The sequence below is a fragment of the Beta vulgaris genome, assembly GCF_026745355.1.
Source record: "Beta vulgaris subsp. vulgaris cultivar EL10 chromosome 3 unlocalized genomic scaffold, EL10.2 EL10_2_Chr3_s1, whole genome shotgun sequence".
Lineage (NCBI taxonomy): Eukaryota > Viridiplantae > Streptophyta > Magnoliopsida > Caryophyllales > Amaranthaceae > Beta > Beta vulgaris.
Window position 1 is genome coordinate 486,428 of NW_026611040.1, and position 6,047 is coordinate 492,474.

The 6,047-nt window shown below is 38.3% G+C and overlaps 1 pseudogene; it reads right to left on the reverse strand.

The window, feature by feature from the left end:
• Positions 1–3,134: 3,134 nt before the first annotated feature.
• LOC125496098 (berberine bridge enzyme-like 8) lies at positions 3,135–4,998 on the reverse strand (annotated as a pseudogene).
• Positions 4,999–6,047: the final 1,049 nt, after the last annotated feature.

Here is a 6,047-nt window from a genome sequence, read left to right on the forward strand (position 1 = left end):
TTCAAATAATACACGACGACAAATGATGATTTTATTAGATGAAAGATCATAACATTTGTAGCCTCTATGGTTGGGTGGTAATCCAAGAACACACACGGAGTAGAGCGGGATTGCAATTTATTGATTGTGGTGGAGGGATAAAGAGGATAACACAGACACCCAAACACAAGAAGATGGGAGTAGGAAGGATCCTTTTGATATAATAGTTGCAAAGGAGATGAATGGGTACGGTGAGAAGCTTACTGGGCAAGATATTATGAAGATAGGTGGCCATTTGCAATGCATGCATGAGGCCAAAAGGATGGGGGTATAGATGCATGAGCAAGAAGAGTGCGCATGATATTATTGATCAAACGAATTTTTCTTTCAGCTTTTCCATTTTGGGAAGAAGTATGGGGACATGAGAGACGGAAAGACATGTCATGTTTCTTACAAAACGACCAAAAAGAATTATTATCAAACTCTCTCCCATTATTACATTGAACATTTTAATATCACGTGCAAATTCAGTTCGAATATGAGATTTTAATGTTAAGAATACATCAAAGACCTGTGACTTTTTGGCTAAGGGAAAAGTCCACAAAAATTTGGTTAAATCATCCAAGAAAAGCACATAATATCGATGTCCCGATGAACTAAGCATAGGAGAAGTCCAAATATCACTATGAATAATATCGAAAGGCATGGAAGTACATGAAGGTGATGAGTAAAATGGTAATTTTATTTGTTTGCCCAAAACACACGAGTGACAAATAATAGAACTACTAGTCCGGAACATGAAATACATTTATTAACTCGAAGAAAATCCAAAACATTAGCTCCAGGATGACCCAACCTAGCATGCCAATGGGAAGAATCAAGAGCCGCAAAGGTAGAAGGAGATGTGGAACCAGTGTGTGTGGTGGTAATAGGATAAAGATCTCCCTGGCTATCACATCTCATTATGGGCACCCCGTATGAAAATCCTTCACAGAAAACCCAAAAGGATCAAACTCAACAGTGACAGAATTATCAGTGGTAAATCTGCGATGAGATATTAAATTCTTAATGAGTTGGGGAGCATGAAGGACATTTTGTAAAGCTAAAAGAGGATTAGGGGATAATAATGTAGTGTGACGGTAACCACAGAAATGCCATTTCCAACAGTAATACCATTTTTATTGCTCAAATTAAAATAAGATGAGAGTGTACCGTTAGTGGAGGTCATATGAGAAGTAGCCCCAGTGTCCATGTACCAATTTGCATCAGGCGGAGTGAGAGACATAGTGTGCATAGCCGCTTCAATATCCGTAAAAGCATAGGAAGAAGGAGCTGTAGTAGTATAAGCTTGTGGAGGACGTGACCCAAGTATCCCAGGCTGCTGCTGATATGGGCCAGAAGGAGGGCGGGCGCAAGTAGTAGTAGGATAAGGACAAGGAGGGAGGGCCCAAGGCCAACTCTATGCAGTTCCTTGTGGGTACGTAGACCACGGCCCGACATGAGGCCAAGAGGAAGGCTGCTGCTGCAGGCTACGAGGACCGCCGACGGAACCACCCTGAGACTGACCGCCACCACGGTCACCTTTCCCGGCACCGGAGCCACCACGCTGCTGGCCCCCCTTTTTGCCACCCGCATGATGCCGAGGGTGGTGTTTCTGGCCACGATTATGACCAGCATTGTCATGAGAGGGAGGAGTGTCATCTAACTCCTTAGGAGAGGCTACCACCATTGCTGCAGCAGTCCCGGTGGCAGCTTCCTTGGCCAACCCGACTTCCTCCAAGGTTAACATCGACCGAGCTTGTAAAAAGGAGGAAGAGGAGAGCTTTGACGTATTAACGTCCCCACATTTTTATAAGCCTTGAGAGAACAGAGACAAGTTGTAAGACAAGACAACTATCGGAAACCGGCGCACCGACATCTTTCTAATTGATCGAAAAGGCTCTTGAGCCTTTGACAGTATGCCGAAACGTTAGGGAAGTCATCCATCTGAGTGGTGGAGAACTCTTGTTCAAGAGTGACGACGCGAGAATTATGATTATATTGGAAAATATCGCGAAGGCGATCCCAAGCGGCCATAGCAGTAGAATCTGGTTTAATAATGGTGGTTATTCGGTCATTCGAAATAGTCGAATAGATCCATTGAAAAACGGTCGCGTCAAGAGTCGACCAAAGTTCTTTCTCATCATCAGTAGATGGAGCCTTCGGTGCTTTATCGGCAGCCGGTTTGATGATGTGATGGATGACTCGGTGAGACCGAGCGTGAATCTTAAAGAGTTCCGCCCACGTTCCATATTGAACGTTCTCTATCTCAAATACAATAGGAATGAAAATTTTAATATTAGAGACAGTGAGAGCAGGGTGAAAGGAGGAGATTTTAGACTCAGTCATGGTGGAGTGACTTAAGGTAGAAGAAGAGATGAACTGGACGGAACAACTAGGGGCAGCGGAAGAGAAAAGAACCCTAGACTTGATACCATGAAAGGAATGTTTTCCGTGATTTTCTCATTCAACTTCTCAACATAATATACAACTCATGATGCTAACATTAAGGCTATAATCTAGGAAACTAAATATACACCAAGATATTAACAATATACAAGAATATGTATGCATATATTCTAACGGTGAAGTCAATCAAGCTTATAATAGCTCTTCTTATTTTGAGATGGTTCCATGTAGCTAAAAAATTGAGCTTTTCACCCAAATACGAAATTCATGAAATCTTAACCCAAATAATACAAATTGGACCCACTTGAACTTAAAAGTGGGCAGAGCATTATAACAACTTAGGTTAAGGCACTAACCTTAGTTAAGAAATTAAACGTGAAATAACACATGTTAAACATCAAATCACTAAATAAGCTTTTGTACCATGGATTATCTCGAAACAAGGGTTGATATTTGTTCTATTTTGTTGGTAATAATGGAACTATTGGGTTTGCAGGAACAAACAAAAACAAATCCATTTTATATCCAATAACTAGCAATACACAATGGGGAGTTGATACCATCGTCTATCTGTAAATGCTTTCATACTTGTTCATGATTGGAAGGCTATATTTGTCTATATGATAGAATAACTAAAAAATTTGGAGCTACCACATATAATTGCATCTGAAAAGTGCTAACATATAGAAACTTAAAAATATTTGACATTACAATGTAGAATTTCCCTTTTATTCTTAGCACATAGAACAACCGACAATATAACACGCAAACTACTTCATAGGCTCGCAGACCATTAAAAAACAATAATTATTTATAACAAATTAAGATGCTATTCATTTAATTCACGTGGGAAGAGCAGGAATGCTTTGCTCATTGTTGAAGAAGTTATCAGGATCAACGATGGTCTTAATCTTCACTAAATTATCATAATTATCCTTGAAATACTGAATTCCATACTTCATCCCTTCCAAAAAGCTGCTAATACCATCATGTTTGTTAACCCCTAAATCTAAATCCCGATAGTTAAAATATGCTTGTCTTGGGTATTTGGACACGTACGGAGTCATGTAGATGTATAATTTCCTTGTTAAATCAATGTAGTATTTCTCTTTATCCTTCCCTTCCTCATCCCAGTTGGTTAAGTATTGAATCTTGTACAAGTTGCCTTTTCTATGTGGAAAGGGGTCTCATTTTCAGAAATCTCGCTCATTCTTCCTCCATATGGGTTGAATGTGAGCCTTGGAGTTTCTAGCTCAACCATTTTACCCCATATAAATTCCAATCCTTCTCTTGGGATGGGTTTTTTCACGTAATCGGACTTCCTTGTAAGATGAGACAAAGTTTTAGGTGTCCTCTGGAGGAGCACCTCCAACGGAGCACCACTAGGATAGTCCGCCCAAAATAGAACAGATTCAATCCAACTCATTTCATGGCAATCGGACTCTTGCAATTTCAGTTTAGGAAATTGATCTCTCATCAATGAGTTAAGCCTTGTAGAGTCACCTAGAAACAATGCAATGAACGTCGCCCTCACCGTCTTTTTTCCCTTATTGATCATATCACCTCCATCTATGACATCCATCGTTAGCCTCAAAAAGAGGTCATTATCTATTATGCTTGAAATCTCTTGCCATTGAAGGACAATGCTGATAGCATTTTCTTCCATGGTCCGTGAGACGCGAAAAACTGTCACAACTTCAGGAACTGGGACTAACTTGATCTTGTAAGAAAGTATAACCCCAAAGCTAGCTCCTCCACCTCCTCTTATAGCCCAAAATAGGTCTTCACCCATTGATTTGCGGTTTAGGAACCTACCATTAGCATCAATGAGTTGAGCATCAATTACATTATCAATGGTAAGTCCATACTAACTCATCATATTTCCATATCCTCCCCCACTAAAGTGTCCCCCTACACCAACACTAGGGCACACCCCAACAGGGAATCCATGAGTCTTACTCTTCTTAGCAATTTCATTGCACATTTCTCCGAGAGTTGCTCCAGCTTGCACCCATGCTGTCTCCTCCTCGATATCGACATCAATGGAGCGAAGGTTAACTAAGTCAAGAATGAAGAAAGGGGCATTAGAGACATAAGATAAGCCCTCATAGTCATGCCCCCGCTTCGGATTCTCATTTGTAGGCCTTGCTGTTTTGCCCATTGTATTGCCCCTTGTATGTGGGATGCATGTGTAGGGGTTACAATGACAAGTGGTTTTGGTGTTGTTGCTTTGATAAATCGAAGATTATGAATGCGAGAGTTAAGAAAAGTGGAATAAGAAGGGTTTTCTTGGGTGTAGATTAGGGAAGAAATTGGAGAACTTGAGGTGGCAATTTTGTTTTCAAGGCATTGAATCAGAGATTCATCAGCTTTGAGGCTTGATTCCTTCTCCATACTTTGTTTCATATTCATTCTTTTGTTAAGTTGATAAGTAAAAAAATCCTCAGGAAATAAAGAAAAATTTAACAAAAAATTAGAGAAACAATGGTGGGAATGTGGATACAAGATGTATTTCAGGAAAATAATATGGCTTATATACTTCCATCTTTTTCCTACTGGTTTTTCTTTTCTTCCCACATTTCCCAGTTCATTGGGGACTCTATCCCTATTATACTTCATCCGTTTCAAAATAGCTGCACCGTTTGGTTTTTTACATTACGCTTTCTTATACGTTAATATCTATAGTTGCGTATAAGTAAAAATTATAAAAAGTTGATATTTGAAATTCTTATATTGAGACGAATTTAACAAGATCCCACTTGACTATGTTTTTTCTTATATAATGGTGAGAAAAAACTTGTCAAAGTTGGTTCATGAATAGTGACCAAATGCTAAATGGTGCAACTATTTTGAAGTGGAGGAAGTATAAGGGAAAGGGGAGAAAGATGGTGTCCCCCCTCTGAAAATACTATTTTATACTTAATAATCTAATTAATGGAATGAAAAAAATTACAAAAGAAAATAATTTAAGAATCATTTCTCAATTCAACTTGACATTCTAAACAAGTTTAAAATGGTATATTGATCAAATACTTCAATCAAAAAATTAAATGGATAAAATATCTTGACCTTTTTCTTAAAAGAGATAGTACTTCCTCCGTTCCAAAATAAGTGAAACACTTGTCTCAAAAAGCTCTCACATAAATGAGAGAAGTGTTTCACTTATTTTGGAACGGAGGAAGTATATATGACGTCCACCTGAAAAGTCAGAAATAATCACTATCATTGATACTCTTTAATACAGTCAAACCAACTCATCATTTTTGCTCTTCCTGCTCAACCGATCTAGTCAAGGAAAGAAAATCGAATACGTTATATCATTAACTGATCCGGTTTTACCCCCTTGATGAGACCACTTAAGTACAAATGCTTTTAGTGGCCAGCAACAATATACAAGGATGATGATAACAACAACAACAAGAATTACAAACCAATAATTCTAAACCATATTTACAAAGCAACAATTACATATAAAAACGAAAAGAGTATGAGTAATTCAAAAATTACAATTTATATAATTACAAGTTATGCTAATTAAATTGCGTTAACGAGATTAAGCTAATTAATATATACAGATTAAATGATATTGAATATATGATTCTAATTAAACTACAATAACA